Here is a 21,929-nt window from a genome sequence, read left to right as displayed (position 1 = left end):
CAAGAGGACGAGTGGCATCGCTTTCGCATCCCTCAGGTTTGACACGCACAGCATCACTTTCCATGATAGGGGTAGTGAGAACAAAGTTCCCATGATGCTTTACTGCATCGCTAAGGTCACAGCGTACAGCATCGTTCCCATCGCAAGGCTCACAATCGCACTCGTCTGCAAACTCCGTTACGCAGTTACAATGGTAACAACATGGACAATCGCAGTTTCCCTCCGGACATTATCCGTCGCAATGTATGGGTCTTATCCATCCAATATTAGTCACACTAAAGGAAGATACAACATTTTTACATTCCCCAAACTGGAACGATGTCTCTTTCAAAGTATTCATCTTGTTCGCTTGGTCTTGGTAGTCACAATGAACTATCGATCTTGCCTAGGGTTCCTTTTTATATACAGACCAATACCGACGTGTCCATACGGTAAGGTGAAATGATTGGGAAGTCGAACTCGCGTCTGGTACACGATTTGATAGACTTTTTCCAAGGGCCGACTGACGATGTGGTGAGTGGGTAAACGTACAATCTTGTTCGGTTGATAGGTGGTCACTTTAAAGTTTGCATCCTCTCCCGATTGCAAGGCTTCTTTCAATACCCCAAAGTTCACCACTCGACTGGTACGATAATTCAGAGTCAGTCCTTTCACTTTGCACGTCGTGTGCACTTCTCCTTCTGGGTCCCGGTATTCGTAGCCGTAATTTTTGGGACCGCCACTGACGAAACTTAGAATCTTGTCGTCGGGATGCTCGTCTGTCCAGGCTCCTAAACGGTCTCCTTCGATGTCAGGGTGCTGTTGACTCGGGTGATGGATGTAAATGCAACTGTCCGTGTCAAAGTACAGGACGCGTTCCCCTAACAGTTCTAAAGCTTCGTACAATTTTAAGCGAGCATGAGCTGTCACGTAAGCCGCAATGATGACATTTCCAAAAGGGTCGTCTTGTACAAAGTCCAGATCTTCTTCGTAATTGACCAAGATCAAATACTCGCGAACGACGTCCACGTGTTTCATGTATTTGATTTTGTCGTGAATCATCTGAAAGTAGCGGGAAGGTTCTGTCAAATATTCCGTTTTGGGTAAACACGGTCGTTGTGCCATTTTACCCCACAAGCAATTTAACATCACTTTGGCAAACGATCGCCTGCCGTCGTTTTTCTCGATGTGGTCTAAAGTGATGCCTTCTTGTTCATAGTATTTCTCTTTGAATGTCTTTTGGTCTTCGGGAGTGTGACACCAGGACGGATAGCCGCTGGCTTCTTGCTTCAGTTTCAAAAAGGCATCCACGTAGTCAGCGAAAATGCCTTTCTGACTGGGATCACCCTTGTGGTATTGTTGTGTCTTGGGAAAGTGGCAAATTTCGTACACTTCTAACAGTTGGTATTCCATGTCCAGAGTTTTGAACAATTCTACGCTGACCCAGGTTCCCGTCAAGGCACGTTCTTCCTGGGTGTGCTGACAAGGTTGGTCTTGGTTGCACGTTTCGGCACAAGTACGGCACAATGGAAACATCAGTTTGCCTTGACAATGGTGAGGTAAGACGGGATGTTATAGGTTCGTGGGAGGCAAAACTTTACACTTGATCAAGCCTTCGTATTGTCGAATGTTTTTCAGGTCGATGTGTTCCGTTAACAATTGCGGGTGCCCTACAGGAAAGCGACAATATTTGCACACGTAGGGATACAGCGAACACACGTCCAAGTATTTGATTTCTTCTCCTTTCTCTTCGTCGGCTTGGTACAGCAAACAGGTGGCATTGGTCCTTCCTCCGTACAAACTATCCCTTGGGTTCAGCGGGTCCATGAACTGGTGACTTTCCACGAGGCGTTTAAACTCGGGATCGGTTTTCATACGGTGATCGTACTCGTGTTCCCACATTTCCACCACTTGGTATCCTTCCTGTTCTAACTTTAGGCGTCGCTGACAAGTGTCCTGGTACAAGTCTTCCATGGTTCGTTGCAAAAACTGATTTTTAGTGCCACGGTCAGGGTAACAGACGGGACATCCGTGAAATAAGCAACCGTTAAACTCGTACACGATCTTGGGGTTTTCTAAGTCCCAGCCATCTACCGAATACGTTCCGATGGTCTTTTCACCCCCTCCGTTGCGAGCATGCTGAATCCACTTGTCTTCCTTGTCGCACAAGTAATGTAACCAGCGTAGGGCTTTGACCGAGTATTGACGTTTGACATAGTGGGTCGTTTGAGGACTAATGACAGCCACGGTGTTTTCAGGCATGAATCGTTGTCGATACACTAAGGAACACGCTTTGGCAATGGTGCAAGCTTCTTTCAAAGGATCGACCCCTCCGTGTTCCATGAACAGTTCTCGAAATTTTCCACAGCAACGCCGTAAAATGTCCACGTCGGAACGACAATACTTTAGCATTTCTTCCTGAAAGTCGAAAGGGTCCGAGGCGTGAGCCTGGTACCAAGCGTAGAAAGCTTCTCGTTGTTCGGTACGCATGTTGTCGGGGTCGTAATAGTGAGCCTCAGGTAAATGGGGTAGAACGGCGTGTTGATTGGCTTCCGTATTGAAAAAGTGTGGAAAGTACCCTTTAGCCATTTCTGTCATTCCAAACGTTTTAGGCATTCGGCTCAAAGGCATGGCCAAATAGCTCATCGAATCTTTAAACTGTACTTGTCCCACTTGCATGAAAATGATTTTGGCTCCGTTCAAAGTCACTTTAGGACGCTCGGTGCCATGTTCCGTATAGTATCTGAGAAGAAACTGTCCATCGTATCCGGAGAAATTGTGAGCCATCACCGTGGCATGACGATGACAATCTCCGTAACGTTCGATGTCCTCTTGGATCCACGTCTTGTCGACGGGGTCTAAAACCCATTGGGCAAAATCGGCTAACGTGTTCGGTCCCCGAAAGATTTTTTCACGCCCTCCAGGAATCTTGCTGCAGTGAGGGCAATGACTGAAGATAGGTTCTTGAATGCACTTCTCGCACGCTCGATGAGCCACGCAGAAATTAGGAATGTTAATACCGGTCTCTTGCATGCATTCGAAATCGAAAAAGATGAAATTGCCTTTCTTCTTGTGACCGTCCTCTTTCTCTGGTGGAGGTTGGTATTTTTGCACGTATTATTGGTGTTCCAAGTCCACGATGTGGTGACAAATGTGACATTTTTTTCTTTCCTCGACATACGTGTGCCTTGGCAGTATTGGTACATATGCCTTGTCCACACGTAGGGCACAATCTCAGGAGTTGACAAGCACATTTCTTCTGTGAACCTTGCGTCTTCAAATGTTGTTGGTAACAGGTAGGGCTGACAAACGTGCGCAGACAAGTTGAACAAGGCACTGGTTCTTCGCTCAGACAGGGTGGAGAGGCCAAACATCCTGAGCATTTCCATCCACAATGCTTGTGTTGCTCTCTATTATTATAACCATAATCACATTTCTCACAGTAATAACCGTATCGCAGGAATGCAGTGATACTGGTAATAGTATCGAAATGGTCACCGTGATAATAAACATGAATGTATTTTCCGTCCTTAAAATCTTGGCCTCGAATCAACAGAGGCCCGCGCATTTCTTGAGGGTGCACTTTCAAGGTGTATCGTGGAGCTAGGGCATCTTGCAATTTTTGCATCTCAGGAATGCCACAGGGTATGTTTTTGGACAGTCCGGCTTGTTGTAACAGGAGTTCTGCTTCGTTTCGTTGTTTGGCTCGGTCGGATTGTTGAATAGTTCTCCAGGTTCTTTTCCATTCTACCGTGTCGTTCTTGTTCGCATAGGTTCGTCCCACCACGATGGCACGGGCTAAACACATCTGGTCATGAGGGTTGTTAATTCGGACGAGACTTGTTTTGGTGTTGCGAAGGTCGTCCACCAATAACATCTTTTTGCGTCCAGTCCCTTGAGGAGGAGAGACATGGGTCATGTCCAGTGTGGCTTTTCCATCGGTGATGTCAAACTGGTCATTAGATTGTTGTACGTGTTGAATCTTGTCCATGACTTTGGAAGCGGTCAATTCTGCAGGGGTACTAAACTCGATCCAAACAGGGGATTTCAAACCGTCGTGTTGTATGGAAAGTCTCAAGCGATCGTCTTCTTTGGGTTGACATTGTCGCTTGAGTGTGGTGAGCAAAGAATCCCACACCCCAGTGATGAACACTTCTGCTTTCTCTAACGGCACTTCAGCCTTGAAATCTTTAAACTTCACTGTGTATTTGTAAGCCGTGGTTCTAAATTTTCTAGAGGAGCGCTTTTCCGTCTCTCGAATGGAATAGTATTTTTCAGGGTTGACTAAGGGTGACGAACTTGGTTTAGAGGGTTCGGATTCTGGTTCACTCATGTCCTCTTCAAAATCACTGGCATGAATTTTTGCCAAGATTTCAGCCCTGGTACGAGGCGATAGATCACGTTTCTGCCTCTTACTTTCTTCTTCTTTCTTCTCAAATGAATAGGATCGTTTCATCTTGAGTGCAAAACGTCAAATGACTCAAGTTAGACACCATAGACTAATTTATAGTCATGGCAGACCAGCGTATATAAAAAGGGTGTGTGTCTTGTCCTTTCACTATTCATTTCACTCTCAAACCGAGCACAACGATGGAAGAGACTAGCCAAATCGAACGTTTCATCAGAGCTTTGCGAGGGGTCATTAGAAAATTCTCTTCAGACCAGCCTACGGACTACTCTCCTTCCTTTCGAGATAAAAGTCAAGATACTTGCAATATCTGTCAGAAGAAAGGGCATTGGTCTTCAGAGTGTCCAGACCGTCAAAAAAGAAAAAAAGGGGCTAGAAAAGACAAAAGTAAAGATACCTGCTATTATTGTCAAGAAAAAGGACATTGGTCTCCAGATTGCCCAAAAAAGAAACAACAGGAGTCAGAAGAAAAGAGGGATTCTTCAGAAGAAGAGAGGGATTCTTCAGAGGAAGAGAGGGATTCTTCAGAGGAAGAAGACGAAGAAAGAAGACAATTCTATTTACAAGAGGCAAAGAAAAAGAAACAGGAGAAGAAAAGAAGGGAAGAAAGTGAGGAGGAAGAAGAGGAAAAGACGGTGAAGAAATTTAAAAAACAAAGAGACTAAACAAGGAGAAAGAAGAAGTAAATGAACTTTTAATTAAAGTGTTCTGTTGTGAATTGTGAATTGGATTGTAACAATGGATAAAAGAATAAATTAATTATATAAGGTAAGTGTCTTTGAGTTTTGATTTTAAAATAAGAACGTACACTCACGCACTCATACAAAGACACGTACTATAGGGGGTAAAATGGGTTGTTTCTTTTTGGGTTTTTTTTGAGTTATTGGCAAATTGAAAGGCTATCTCTTTTCGAGAAATGTGGGTGGCCCTGAAAAGGGCCTTTTTTTGGTGTAGGGGTGAGTTTAAGCAATCAACTTTAACTGCCTTAAGCCTTTGCCACGGCCAAGGCCTACTTCTGGACTGCGTAATGTTGATGATGATTGGGTTGAAATCACTAAGGGTGGTACGGTAGGCTTAGTCACAGGGTTAACGTGTTTAGCTCGGGAAGGTCGTATTCTCTTCGGTCGTAATAAAGAAGTCTGATACATTTGTTTCAGACTTCTTAACTCCGCTAAAATGTCCAACAGTACCGTGACCGTTTGATTTTCACCCTATTGTTTCTTTGCTGCTACTTCTTCCTGCTGTTGTTGCTGTTGTTTTTTTCTTACCTCTTCTTCTTGCTGCTGCTGCTGTAAGAGAAAAGCTTGTTCCGCTTCCTTTTGTCGTTGCATAAATTTCTCCAATTCTTCTTTCTGTCTCTGTCTAAAATTCTCCACTTGCGGTAATGAAGAAGGTAACGAAGGTTCCGGAACAAATTCTTGCGAGGTAAGAAAATCTACAAAATCCCAATTCACCTCTTCTGAAAGTAAGTCCGGGTTCCCTTGGGCGGTCTCCCCTGCTGGTGCACCCCAATGGATCGTTTTCTGAGTTTCCGTCATGTTGAATCACTGTCGCATAGATTGACTGCACACAAGCGCTAGCGAATCTATATAGACCACGTGACGTCACAGACTGCTCTCTTCGGATTGGATGCGGGCTGACTGAATTTTGTAACGCGTGTTCGGATTGGTGAATGAACTCAATCCGTTTCAGTCCTTCCTCTACCTATAAATAAGCGCAGTTCACTGCATTGATTCACCTGTTCTCGTCGCTTCAAGATTTGGACCACAGTCGAATCATCCACCCTTGTGTCTTCAGTGATGTTTAGGACGGACATGCTCATGTATGTCCGGTCTAAGTGGACTGTTGTCCACAGGACAGACACCAGTCTGTGGATACGTAGGATCTACGTAGAAAGACAAGGATGCCTCAAAAGAGTGCTGATTTACGGGCCAACAGTGAAACGCAGCCTAAGGACAAGAAGAAGACCAATGCGGTGCCCTTTATGTTAATGGATACATTAACATAAACCCAAAGGCCCTTTTCAGGGCCACCCACATTTCTCGAAAAGAGAATGACTTTCAATTGCCTACCCTTTTTTTTTAAAAAAATTTTATTTTTTTTTTTAAATAAAAAAAAAATCCCATATTCAATTTCCCTTGACGCTAGACAGTCCCACGATTTTTCTCCATATTCAATTCCCCTTGACGCTAGACAGTCCCACGATTTATTCCCATGTTAAATTCCCCTTGACGCTAGATTGTCCCACGATTTTTCTCCATGTTAATTTTCCATTGACGCTAGAGTGTCCCAGGGATCTCTGTAATGCTAATTCCCATTGACGCTAGGGTATCCCTATTCATTACTCCTGCCTATGCACTATTCAAAAAAGGAAAAACACTTAGTATTTTTACAGCTACATTTCTGTCAGTGATGTTTTTTTTTATTTGTCTCGGGTCAAATTTTGATAAACCATTATTCCAACGTAATTGTGCCTTCCACATATGTTGTCAACCCAGGAGGTAAGGTGTTTCACTGATCGACTTGAAACAAATATGATAATGTCAGCATGTCTGACTCCATTACTCTGTTGCTCGAATTTGTTTAATGTAATATCTCTCGTGTGCGCTTCGCTCCCCGACATGGACGTCCATTCCGCTGTATCCCCTTTCCAATATTTCAAGCACTTTTATAGAGATTTCAAATTCATTTTGAGCTCTTTGGATTATTACCAATTTTAACCGGATTTTTATTAAAGAAACTAATGTATATATCCATATTCTATTCTTTAGGGATACATTCTTGTTGGGGGTTTAAATATAAAAATACCCTGGTTCACCGACATATATTTGTTTAAAGCTCTCTTCTATAGGTATGACTTATACTTTTAAGCATTTTAAAAAGCTGGCTCACCTCCATTTTTAACCTCTGTAAAAGTTTTTTTTTTATACCAAATAATATTCATCATGATGACTGCTTTTTCAAACCTATGAGTGCCATTTGAACTGAAACGACCAGCCAACATTTGTTTTCGTTAAATACTTGGCTTATTATCCAAACTGAATCAATCACTTTAAACTAAACAATTTCATGCAAATGTTATAAGGACATGAATCAAGTAATTATCATCTGGTGATAACGGTTATATTAATAGTCGAGAGTTTTAAATATTTAATAGCCCTTTTTAAGTCTCTCCGGAGACGGTAATGATCCAAAAAAATATAGAACTTTGAAACGGCTACAGATTTTACTCTCTTGGATGATATATATAAAACTTCTCTAAATTGGTGTTTCTAATGTCTATTTTCTAGTAGATTGACCAATATTAACAGAATCAGAACACGCTAAAATCTTTTATCGATTTAAATTTATAACATTTGTAGCCATTATTAAATCAGAAAAGATTGTTGTGAAGAACCGTGTACAAACATTTTGGGTCAGATAAAGTTTCATAAAGTTTTGTTTAAAAGAAACCACTTAGTTTTAGGCTAGAGACCTTGATTATGGAATATTATCCAGGGTGTTAAAAGTGTTGAGAATAATGAAATAAAGTTTTGTAGTTATTCAAATGAGAGCCTGTACTACTTAAAATCATCTCTTGCTGTATGTTATAACGGAAGCGTGATAAATACTTTCCTACAGTCCAGTATGAAATATTGTCTACTATTAGAGTAACAATTTACAAAAATTTATTAGCTTATATTTTGCACAGAAATATAACACTCACAATAACTGAAACAGAAATCACTGGTAAATTATTTTCACCGCAATCTTTATTTACTACTACAGCACAAACATACAATGATAAATTGAAATCGTCCTTGTAACAGCTAATGTTGGTCTCAAAGTGCAGAGATAATAAAACAAAGACACACCGACATGTAATCAATAACGGAACGCTCAGTGCATGTCTGTTAGCATGCTATCATAGAGTAACCATAACATTGTTAGTAAGGAAGTAACTAATCATAGAGTTAGTTGTATTTCAGATCGAGATATTTCTAGTTTGATTCTTGCTCCGGAAAAAATAATGTTCTATATAAACTGTGAATCTCCTCAGAATATAAAGTAGGCAACATATAAGGAGTATCAAAGTATAGCGGTCGAAAAACATAAGTCTAATCTGGCAAAACACATGGCGTGGCAATAAATAAATCAATATATAAACAAAACAAAATTAACCCAATGGCTGATGAACAAGAAATCTGATAAAGTCAGTGGTATAATTGAAACATATGTAAATAACAAAAAATTAATTAAACAGTAAAACAAAAAATAATTCAGTGGATAATATACAAGAAGAATGATCAAAGCTCTAATATACGCAATATACGGAGCTATACTATTCCAATCCCGGATTGCAGAAAAAGGATCTGCTATGGAAAATGTGGCATCCCGCCTGGAGGAGGTCAGTGAAGTTTAGATTTGCTGAATGAGGAAGGTGTTGTGCATAAATATGTGATAAAAATTATAGATATTATTTTCATACACCGGTAAGCAATTGATGATGAAATATATATATTGAATTATGTTTAGGTAAATAAAAACTTTTGGGTTCACTGATTCAGAAGTCACCAACAATTATGAGAACTTTTTGTTGTTGTAGTAGTAGGGTTTAACGCCATTTTTAGCACACGATGGGCTATACATGGCGGTCAGTATTAATGGTGGAGGAAGAACCCAGGAAAACCCCAAAAAGAACCACCTACCCACGAGAAACTACTGGCAAGCTTTCTCACATACCCACATTGGCCGAATCCGAGACTCGAACCCAAGCAGACAGATGTGAGATGGCAGTAATCCGTAACGGAGAGCGCTTTAGACCACTCGGGGCACCTGCACTATTTGTACACTGTCAAGTAAGAAAAGAATCAAGACTTATGAATAAGCAAAACTAAAATAGAATTATTACTAAACGACTTGGAGACTGATTTTAGAGAAATTTAAATGAGTCCAACGTTTATGACAGTTACAATAATATTTTGTTATTTTGTAATTTTTATTTTCAATGTTATTAAAACTTACTTTGAAAAAGATCATGGTATATAGAAAATGCTGTACCTGACTTGATCATTCAATTTACACCTGTTAAAAATACTCATAACCAGTTCAAAAAACGCTAACTCACCACCATATGATCATTAACCATTTTAACTTTTTTTTTTTAAAGTTGTCTTAACATCCCAGCTCAATAAACCACTTTAATTCAAACTTTTGAAAATCTCAAGTTCAAAAAAGACTAGTCTAGTAGCAGGAATACTACTTTGAAAGTCTGCACACAAAAAACTGGCTCACTCATATTTTCAATAACTTATAAACTGTATAAAGCTGGATGTCCATATAACCATACTTTTTTCTAACCACTGCCAACTTTAGTATATGGTTTCCACTCGAGAAATGCATGCCAATATAACCTACTAACAGATTAAAGTCAAATAACCTATATTAAGAGATGTCATACATTTCCAATTTCAGAACCATTCTGCGACAACATGGCTATATTTTAAATATTAACCCAGGAAAAAAGGCCGAAGAGAGAAATTGCAAACAAGGAGTCCAATAATTAAAAGAGAATAGTTTTGTGTGGTGTAAACTCTATAATCAGAGAATATGGATCGAAATTTAAGTTACAGAGAAACAGTTTTAATATCTTAAAAATAATATAGAAGAGGCTAAAATTTGATAATTAAAATGAAATGGACAAAAATAGAGCAACTGAACAAAATTTGTGCCTTAAGAATTGTACAAGATTATGTACAAATTCTTGTTAATCACGCCGCTGTATGCTATCGTGCAGACAAGGATTCAGCGACATGCGGTTTCCTGCACAATACTCTGAATTATGGGCTTGCGCAAACTCTCCAACATTGTGTTTACACCAATGCCGACGACACCAGTAAAACTTTTGTCTCGCATTTTTCTCTGAACAAAGGCGAGACAACACATATATTACCTGGGAAAATGTATTACATAGTTTGATTTGAGGAACACTGCGTGGGTCCACATTTCTTCAGTAACTCAATGTACCACGCTTAAATCATGTTTTAATCAGTTATGTACACAATGTTGTGGATACGCTTCGCATGTCGTTCTTCGTCCTCTGAGCACGAAGATGGCCATATTATCACTATCTGGTTTGGTTTCTGTGAGTACCTGAGTGGATGATCAGACCAATTTGTCCTCTGTACTGACTGTATCACACTTAGGATACGCCGCTTTGGTTTGCTTGATCCGTAGAAGACGTGCTGCAGTTCTCATGTATTGATGTACTGCCTCTCCAATTCTCAGTTCAAAGTCGTAGTCGTTAGCTCCAGACTGGACGAATATGCGCCAGGTGGAGCGATCCTGTGAGAGCTCTTCCAAAGGCTCAGGGTTAATATTGAAGTGTTTCAAGGGTGACTTCATAGAATCTTTGAACTATTTCTTCTCACCACACTGAGGTCGCTTTTCAACCTTTAGCTCGCCGTAGAACTTTTTCTTTGGTAGTCGCTCTTCTGACATCCTTGCGACGTGGCATGCCCATCTCATCTATGATTCATCAGCAGAATGTGGATGCTTGAAATGCCGGCCCGTGTGAGAACCTCAGTGTCTGCGACTCTCTCCTGCCATCTTATCTTAATCTGTTTCCTCAGATAGTCCGTATGAAAATTGTTCAGTTTCTTGGCATAGCATCTATACAGCGTTCAGGTTTCGCATGCAAACAGCAGGGTTATTAACATAGTGGCTTTGTAAACCTTCAGTTTTGTCTGTAGAATGGTATCTTTGAAGACAGTCTGTCAAATGACACAATTGCTTTAGCTTTTCTGGCTTTGATTTCATCACTGATATGGACTGAACATGACAGTGTGCTGCCGCAGTAAATGTACGTGTCCACTGCCAGGAATATTTAACCAATTATTGTGATGGTAGGCTCTACGTAAGGCTTTCCTGTTGCAGGTTGGTGCATCACCTCTGTGTTCTTAATATTGATTGTGAGACCGAAATTGTCATAATTTTAAGGGAAATGGTCAAAAAAGGGTTGAATGTCACACTCAGATTTGGCATTCAGCAAATAAGAGATCGCGAACAGTCACTTCTTGCAACTTCGTCTTCGCCTGCAGTCTCCTGAGACTGAGTAGCTTCCCGTCAATCCGGTATCTGATATCAATCAATTGTCATAGCCACGGGAGGCATCAGTAACCATGGCAGAGGATATGATATTGAAGAGAGTTTCGACCAATACACGTCGTTGTTTGACCTTACTGGTGATTGGGAATGGTTCAGATGACTCGCCCTCGAACACGAAACGCGTGAGCATCATCATCGAATTGCCGACGTATATTTTTACATTAAGTGATTTATTAAACAATAACATAACAAGAAAATACAAATCATTATTGGATATGTTGAACTAAGTAACCAACATGAACCCAATTCGTTCTCATGGTACGTATACAGGTTGCGTTGGATGTTTCTGCAGAAATAATTGGTTATTATATTTATATGGGAATATATGACCGAGATTTTCTAAGTAATACTACACGGCTTGAAAGTGCAATATTACTTCGAAAAACGAGTTCATATTTTCCCGTACAAATTGCAGTAAACTTTTCGTTATATATTCATTTCGTTTTCCTACCTAAGGCTTAATAATTGTATGCGACCCACAGTCCAGTTTGCAGAAACCTTATACAAAGTCCCCTCTTCTTGCAAGAGGTTTGTGGGTTGGCGGATTGTACCTTCTTTCAAGGTGTCCGCTTAATTTGGTTCTCGTTGTCTAGAGGTTGACCGCCCTCGATGTTATTGCCCGGTTCGAGTAAATATCAATATAAGTGGTGAAACTTATAGGTGGAATAGAGATCTCAGCAGATATACAGAACAGAACAACACTAGCCCCGGTACATGTAAACAACAATTTAATCAATTACATAAAACAACTGTGAGAATTCATTATATCAGAAATATACAATACTTCTAGAAATAAAACTTTCACCCAATGACAAAAACACAGATATATTTCAATAAAGTAGCCGATATGTTTTACTTATAAAATTAGTTCATCATAGGATCGAGTGAACAATCGAAGTCACAATTGCATAACCTGCTTCTCCGGTTCACTCCACTTCCACTGTAGCTGGTATCACGGTACCAATTGTTTTTCCATATACCTCAATGCTAATGTTTTGTGAAATAAATATACTTTCTGTCCTACTTGGGCATGCATGTCACACACTGTCATATAGAACAATGCTAGATTGTCAATTTGACAATGACATAACCAGGTACTCCATTGCATTTAAGAGAGATAACTCTACTGGAACTAGACAGGGGTAAGAGTTATCTAGTCACAACAAGCACATTTTCAGCCATGTGTACCATATTTTAAAAAAATCATAAAAAATACAAAATATGATCTAGATAGAAATTAACACAAACTCACATGTTGCCAAGAGGCTCAACATTATTTTAAGCCAAACAGAAAGTACAACTCTTACATAATGCACCAATCACAGCTAGTGTTGTTCTTTAATTCTGAATACAATGTTCCATACACCTTAAGCTCCGCCCACCTGGACTTGCGCAATTGGTACCGTTATACCTATAGCAAACCTTAATTTTTCCAATAATCTGTGAAATAGTTCGGGACTGTATAAGTAACAAATATACTTAGTCTCACTTGTGAAAAACAATTTGATGAGGTACTAACCTATGTTTTATATGAATGTGTATAGAAATGTCATTGAGCTGTTTGAACTATTGTTTTCATACTTTTGCTTCACCATCAAAATCATCTTTTGAAATAAAATGAATTCTTTCAACTATGACTTGTATCTTATTCCTATCAGCACTTATTGAACTTCACATAGGTGATATGGGATAAATCACATTATGTCATATTATGTAATAACTAGGTCAAAGGTAAATGTACCAAATAGTATGTACCTGTCCTATTTCAAAATGTACGATTCACCTAAAAGAAAGGAATTTATATTTGTTTGGTAGGTGCAGAACTTAACATCAGAGACAGGTGGACATGACCCAATCTTATTATAAAGTATAAGCTTTGACCACATTACACTATCTGCAGATACAAGAAGTCACTAACCACTAGTCCTCACACAAAGGTCCACCTACCCATCCTCTTTGTAACACAAATAGTAAGCTTTCCTCCTTTGTAATGTGAACAAAATTGTTTCAATAAGCCAATCAGTCACCAAATATAGTAAATCACAGCCTCTAAGTGGTTATGTTGGATTGGGGGGTGAACTTAGGGGAATAAAATACAGAAAAATGCCAAATATAAACACTAAGTATAGCACATCAAATGGAGTTAAAAACAGGAGGAAAGTGTTTATCTAAAAGGGAGAGGTAGCTTATGATAAAGGAATTAAAGGAGGCAAAATCAGCAATGCTGAAAATGAAAAGTGAAAGTTTGATGACCTTACCTTGGACAAATATATGGGGCAGGGCCCAACAGGTCCAAGGACAGCCCAATGGCAACTGTGCTATAACATCCCTTACAGGTACCCAAATTTCAAGTGAAGTTGTGTTCATTTCCATCTAATATGAAAGGGTGAATAATTTAGATAATATAGATACATATAAAGTATATTTCTTCTACATAAGAATTTAATAATAATTGGCATAAGATAGAGAGAAACTTATCTCAGATCCAAACAGAAGATACCTTATCAGTTTTCAAACTTGTAAACTTTACTGTCAGAAATTATTAAATTGCTTCTACTTACATTTGCATCAAGATAGAGGGCTAATATAATACTTCACAAATCTTCTCTTTATTTTCATAACCAGTTACTGAAAATGTGAGATTTTATTTCCTTAAAATGTTATGACTGGTGTAAGGGAGATAACTGAATGATATACATAAGGTGTGGTAACCTCTAATACAGTATCCATGTAATATAGATGAGTTCATCAACAACCTGTATTAACTTCATTGCAATTAAATTATCTCAAAACACATTACTGATAAAGTGAGAACCTAACATTTAGACTCCTATATTTAGTGGAGACCTCAAGAGTCATGTAATTTTAATTTCTAAGATGACGCAGCTCTTTCATATCACATAGTTCATATTTTCTACAATGCCAGCATGTAGAGTGCAGCCTTCCATAACCATGCAGATATCATCTTATGCCAATTTGGATTCTTGCGATGAGATGCAAAGTTTCAAGAACAGTGTGGATTTGAATGGAATGAATACGCACTGTGTGACTAAAATGGTTATCATTCTGTAATGTTGGACCAAACATGGAAATTCCACAAGAGCAGCTTGACACAAAGAAATAGGATTAATTGAAAGTCAATAGTAGATTATAATTGGGCTTATACAAGTGCCAATGGGAAATGCTGACTTAAGGAAACTGTTCTTGTTTGTTGGTATTCACTGCTACTTCAACAAAAGGGAATGCAAGAGAACTGAACTAACTACATGAACAATTTCAAAGCAGGAAAGTGTAAAAAAAAAGGACAATTAGAGCAGGACAATTCAAATCAAAGTGGGAAGAAATACCATATCCTTAATAAATTACCTAAAAATTACTGATGCCAGAACATCCCACATGGTACAAGTGATCTATCTACAAGTGTACTTAGAGTGTTCTCTATCCTGGTTTATGGCATGCCTTACAAGAACAAGATAGCTGTTTTTGTACACATGATTTTTCATCTTTTGCAGGTAAAATAGCCAATATTTGGCCAAAATCAATTATATTATGTTTACATAACTTATTTTGTTGCATGCATTCCAATCTAGGAGGTAACAGCACATACATAAAGGCATCAGGTAACACAAGCCTATATCTATCATAGCTATAGTTATCAAAAGTCCCCATCCAAAGCCAACTTGTGCTATTTTCTGAAGATTTCATACATTTTATTCTTAAAGAACTTTCAATATTTGACCAAAACTGTTCAGTACACATTTGTTTTCCTACATCAAACTAGTATAGTTCATAAATGCCGCCCACATGTATGCGTTTCTATGGATACACTGTGAGGCTATTCTTTCCTTTAGGTATCACGGTACCAATTGTTTTTCCATATACCTCAATGCTAATGTTTTGTGAAATAAATATACTTTCTGTCCTACTTGGGCATGCATGTCACACACTGTCATATAGAACAATGCTAGATTGTCAATTTGACAATGACATAACCAGGTACTCCATTGCATTTAAGAGAGATAACTCTACTGGAACTAGACAGGGGTAAGAGTTATCTAGTCACAACAAGCACATTTTCAGCCATGTGTACCATATTTTTAAAAAATCATAAAAAATACAAAATATGATCTAGATAGAAATTAACACAAACTCACATGTTGCCAAGAGGCTCAACATTTTTTTAAGCCAAACAGAAAGTACAACTCTTACATAATGCACCAATCACAGCTAGTGTTGTTCTTTAATTCTGAATACAATGTTCCATACACCTTAAGCTCCGCCCACCTGGACTTGCGCAATTGGTACCGTTATACCTATAGCAAACCTTAATTTTTCCAATAATCTGTGAAATAGTTCGGGACTGTATAAGTAACAAATATACTTAGTCTCACTTGTGAAAAACAATTTGATGAGGTACTAACCTATGTTTTATATGAATGTGTATAGAAATGTCATTGAGCTGTTTGAACTATTGTTTTCATACTTTTGCTTCACCATCAAAATCATCTTTTGAAATAAAATGAATTCTTTCAACTATGACTTGTATCTTATTCCTATCAGCACTTATTGAACTTCACATAGGTGATATGGGATAAATCATATTATGTCATATTATGTAATAACTAGGTCAAAGGTCAATGTACCAAATAGTATGTACCTGTCCTATTTCAAAATGTACAATTCACCTAAAAGAAAGGAATTTATATTTGTTTGGTAGGTGCAGAACTTAACATCAGAGACAGGTGGACATGACCCAATCTTATTATAAAGTATAAGCTTTGACCACATTACACTATCTGCAGATACAAGAAGTCACTAACCACTAGTCCTCACACAAAGGTCCACCTACCCATCCTCTTTGTAACACAAATAGTAAGCTTTCCTCCTTTGTAATGTGAACAAAATTGTTTCAATAAGCCAATCAGTCACCAAATATAGTAAATCACAGCCTCTAAATGGTTATGTTGGATTGGGGGGTGAACTTAGGGGAATAAAATACAGAAAAATGCCAAATATAAACACTAAGTATAGCACATCAAATGGAGTTAAAAACAGGAGGAAAGTGTTTATCTAAAAGGGAGAGGTAGCTTATGATAAAGGAATTAAAGGAGGCAAAATCAGCAATGCTGAAAATGAGAAGTGAAAGTTTGATGACCTTACCTTGGACAAATATATGGGGCAGGGCCCAACAGGTCCAAGGACAGCCCAATGGCAACTGTGCTATAACATCCCTTACAGGTACCCAAATTTCAAGTGAAGTTGTGTTCATTTCCATCTAATATGAAAGGGTGAATAATTTAGATAATATAGATACATATAAAGTATATTTCTTCTACATAAGAATTTAATAATAATTGGCATAAGATAGAGAGAAACTTATCTCAGATCCAAACAGAAGATACCTTATCAGTTTTCAAACTTGTAAACTTTACTGTCAGAAATTATTAAATTGCTTCTACTTACATTTGCATCAAGATAGAGGGCTAATATAATACTTCACAAATCTTCTCTTTATTTTCATAACCAGTTACTGAAAATGTGAGATTTTATTTCCTTAAAATGTTATGACTGGTGTAAGGGAGATAACTGAATGATATACATAAGGTGTGGTAACCTCTAATACAGTATCCATGTAATATAGATGAGTTCATCAACAACCTGTATTAACTTCATTGCAATTAAATTATCTCAAAACACATTACTGATAAAGTGAGAACCTAACATTTAGACTCCTATATTTAGTGGAGACCTCAAGAGTCATGTAATTTTAATTTCTAAGATGACGCAGCTCTTTCATATCACATAGTTCATATTTTCTACAATGCCAGCATGTAGAGTGCAGCCTTCCATAACCATGCAGATATCATCTTATGCCAATTTGGATTCTTGCGATGAGATGCAAAGTTTCAAGAACAGTGTGGATTTGAATGGAATGAATACGCACTGTGTGACTAAAATGGTTATCATTCTGTAATGTTGGACCAAACATGGAAATTCCACAAGAGCAGCTTGACACAAAGAAATAGGATTAATTGAAAGTCAATAGTAGATTATAATTGGGCTTATACAAGTGCCAATGGGAAATGCTGACTTAAGGAAACTGTTCTTGTTTGTTGGTATTCACTGCTACTTCAACAAAAGGGAATGCAAGAGAACTGAACTAACTACATGAACAATTTCAAAGCAGGAAAGTGTAAAAAAAAAGGACAATTAGAGCAGGACAATTCAAATCAAAGTGGGAAGAAATACCATATCCTTAATAAATTACCTAAAAATTACTGATGCCAGAACATCCCACATGGTACAAGTGATCTATCTACAAGTGTACTTAGAGTGTTCTCTATCCTGGTTTATGGCATGCCTTACAAGAACAAGATAGCTGTTTTTGTACACATGATTTTTCATCTTTTGCAGGTAAAATAGCCAATATTTGGCCAAAATCAATTATATTATGTTTACATAACTTATTTTGTTGCATGCATTCCAATCTAGGAGGTAACAGCACATACATAAAGGCATCAGGTAACACAAGCCTATATCTATCATAGCTATAGTTATCAAAAGTCCCCATCCAAAGCCAACTTGTGCTATTTTCTGAAGATTTCATACATTTTATTCTTAAAGAACTTTCAATATTTGACCAAAACTGTTCAGTACACATTTGTTTTCCTACATCAAACTAGTATAGTTCATAAATGCCGCCCACATGTATGCGTTTCTATGGATACACTGTGAGGCTATTCTTTCCTTTAGGTATCACGGTACCAATTGTTTTTCCATATACCTCAATGCTAATGTTTTGTGAAATAAATATACTTTCTGTCCTACTTGGGCATGCATGTCACACACTGTCATATAGAACAATGCTAGATTGTCAATTTGACAATGACATAACCAGGTACTCCATTGCATTTAAGAGAGATAACTCTACTGGAACTAGACAGGGGTAAGAGTTATCTAGTCACAACAAGCACATTTTCAGCCATGTGTACCATATTTTTAAAAAATCATAAAAAATACAAAATATGATCTAGATAGAAATTAACACAAACTCACATGTTGCCAAGAGGCTCAACATTTTTTTAAGCCAAACAGAAAGTACAACTCTTACATAATGCACCAATCACAGCTAGTGTTGTTCTTTAATTCTGAATACAATGTTCCATACACCTTAAGCTCCGTCCACCTGGGCTTGCACAATTGGTACCGTTATACCAGCTGTTCCTTCGACTTCCCTCTGTCTTGCCACTTTCGGCCCTCAACTCTGTGCGTAGCACGTAGATTCACAGATACCTGGATCTCAGGATAATACGTCTCAGAATACGTCTCAGAGATAATACGTCACTGGATACGTCTCAGAATACGTCTCAGAAATAATACGCCACAGGATAGGTGTCAGAATACGTCTCAGAGATAATACGTCACAGGAGCTATTTTCTCCCTTTAAAAAATATAAATAGAGACAACCTAAATTTTCTGTTGTTTATGATACAGGGGTTTGCATTATCCCCTCTCGTTATCAGATCTTCCTATCGGTGCTAAACAGATGCCAAGGCTATCAGTCGGCCCCACATGTCCTATAATGATCCTAGTTAGTTTAATGACCAATTCATCATGCATTAACACCAAACGAGGCGTAACGGTTCCAAGCCAGCCTCAATTTACACAAGTGAATTAATGAAATACATTATATAATTACTACGTCATGTTCAGCGAATACACACATTCAAGTCTATACATACATGAAATCACGCTTCATGGCGTAACAACGTTAATTTCAGTCAATACACACTTAACCTTAATTATACGTGAAATCTTCTAAATTCGGTGAATTCACACCGATTCTCGTAACTCATATTAACTAATGTAATGCATGAAATTCTTAGAACCTAATTCTTATGCAAGACGACAAAATCAAACAATTCGTCAAACTTATCTAAAGAAGATTAAGGTACGACTTCCTATGCATAAACTCAACACAGTGTTACTTCATAAAGCAAATTTATATACGAATGTAGCAAATAGATTCATGAAAATATAAGTAAATAAATTCAGCAAAGCATTATATATGGGCATCAACAAATTACATGAAATTGTGACAAATACCTTTGAGCTTTCAAGCGTTCCTCGCTTCTACCGCCAAATTTGTTCGTCGGTTTTCCTCGACAACAGTCCTCTTGGACAACAGTTTTACGAAAGAATTTCTCTCAAATTTATTCTTGGAGTCCTCTCACACTTGTTTTCCCTTGCAGAAAAGCTTAGACTAATGTCAATTTCGATTAAGACAATATTTACTGCCCAAAGAGTTTCGTGTGAAAGACGCACCCTTAATTTAGCGTAACCAGCCAGAATCAAATATATCTGCCGCCTTTTACCCGAAGCGCCAAAGTCGTGGTTAACTTGATCTTGTAGTTTGAGTAACAGTGTTCTGAAATCTTTCAATTCTGACATTTACACTATATAATCGAAGTTAGCTTTTGTCTCCACTAGCCTTCTGTTGGCTAAATAAACGAATGCTTAATGAAGAATACAATTCTACCCTCGAAAAGACATTACCGATCATGGCAGTATGGCAATTTGATACACGCATGTCCCCATAAATCTACTTAATTGGTCTCTGACCAAGTTAATGTGTACTTCATAGATCGCCAGAAATTTTCTCCTTCACAATAATAAAATAATATACTACAAGAAGCAAAGTAATTGAATTTATGGTTCATTTCAAAATAAATGCACAATCGAAGATTCGTCAATACACAGTAGCAATATTAATGTGCATATAGCACCGCACAGTGACCTTTGAACTTTGTAGCGTGCTTGTCATTAGTTTAAAAACAAACTTCTTGGTTTGATCTACTTAAACCTGAAATTTGGAGTCAAATTTTGAATGAATGCCTATTGAAAAAACTTTTCCTGTTGGTCTGGAATTTATGGATTTTGTTTTTCTGTTGATCCAACTCAATTCTGTTTTCGGCTTTTGATGGACCGGATTTATTAGCTGAGCCAATTCCGTACGATGTACATGTGATTTGAACAGTGGACTAGCACTGATTGCTTAGAATCATAATGTGCGAAAAATGTTAATTCTTTTATTTGAAATTAGCAAAACACGCTAATGAATATCACATTCATTTCGTTTTGAGGGCAGTAAGGAGAATGTGACTTCTGTTCGAAATGTAGCCGAAATTACAGTACAATTTTGCAGTATTTATCAAGTTTTGGAACCCACGACAGCTTTTTCATGACATGGGCCATGTAATTCGAATTTTCAGAAGCAACTTAGCACATTTTGAGAAAACTCAAGATGCAAAAATGTAAGTATATTTTATTGCCATTCTTATTACCAGCTAATGAAGAAGAACAAGCTTGTTTAGTTAATCCACAGACAAATCTAATAAACCAAAATCTAAAGCATGTAATAAATGAGCTTACATTGTTTGCTTACAAAGTAGTTCCTAATACACTTTACTATTTTTAGATACACGTGTCGTGTAGTATAAAGCCGTATAATATAGAAAATGTATGCACGGCTCTGACAATGTAACGTGAACGGAGAAAAAATGAACAAATATATCCTCGCGAGACTAGAGAGCTGTACTTTAAAGTCCTTGGCCAAGTGGCACACACCAGATGTTGCCATATCGTAATCTATTTGATGCATTGTTTTACATAATCGATGTATGAAGACTCTCTCTCTCTCTCTCTCTCTCTCTCTCTCTCTCGATGACGGCAAAACTGACAATTAAACCGAAAGGAACAGACACAGGCACAGAGATGGTGAATAAAAACTGTCAATAGCAATGGTACTCTAAGCATTATAATCACTTGGGTGATCTGTACATAACACAAACGTATGAATTACCTTTTGCCGATTCCCCCTTTGGTCTCGGTGTGTTCGTCGATGATTCAATGGCTGCGCTTTCCATGTTAGAAATGCACGCCATGCACTGTCTGTCACGCTCTACTGTCTTCATTTAGACCAAATTTCATGTTTAAATCCTTAGGATCTTTTTAATTTGTTTAATCAATGTGAGTTAACAAGAGAAGTTCACAAAAAGATGCAAATTACACTCTCCGTCAATACAGTTTCTGAAGTCACTCTTCAACGCCTTTAGAAATTAAGTATGATCGTTTATATATATATAATTGAAAATGTCGCATTACTATTGCTGTTTTATAATACTGTAATATTCATGGACAATGTTATTCTGGTTTGTTTCCCCCACATAAAATATATATCCCTGGAGGGATCGATCATTTTTTTTTAAATGTTGAAAGTGATGAGTTTTGTTGTCTGAGTAAAACATGCAAGTTTCAAGTGACCTGAATAGTTTTCACTAATTAAATGAAGGTGATTTTTCCAGTAGAGTTCACTTTTTGAAAGATAAAATTTCAT

General features: G+C 37.9%; 1 long non-coding RNA gene across 1 annotated transcript; it reads right to left on the bottom strand.

Annotated features, from left to right (window-relative positions):
• Positions 1 to 13,781: 13,781 nt before the first annotated feature.
• Positions 13,782 to 21,467, bottom strand: LOC149801666 (uncharacterized). The gene is made up of 3 exons (XR_016420704.1): positions 21,396 to 21,467; positions 16,694 to 18,974; positions 13,782 to 13,906 (listed from the first exon to the last, which is right to left on the bottom strand). It is a non-coding gene; the product is annotated as an uncharacterized LOC149801666 (long non-coding RNA).
• Positions 21,468 to 21,929: the final 462 nt, after the last annotated feature.

The sequence above is a fragment of the Sinohyriopsis cumingii genome, chromosome 4 (genome assembly GCF_028554795.1).
Source record: "Sinohyriopsis cumingii isolate HCF-2022 chromosome 4, ASM2855479v2, whole genome shotgun sequence".
Classification (NCBI taxonomy): Eukaryota; Metazoa; Mollusca; class Bivalvia; order Unionida; family Unionidae; genus Sinohyriopsis; species Sinohyriopsis cumingii.
Note: the sequence above shows the minus strand (reverse complement) of the source record. Positions and strands in the feature narration are given on the sequence as shown.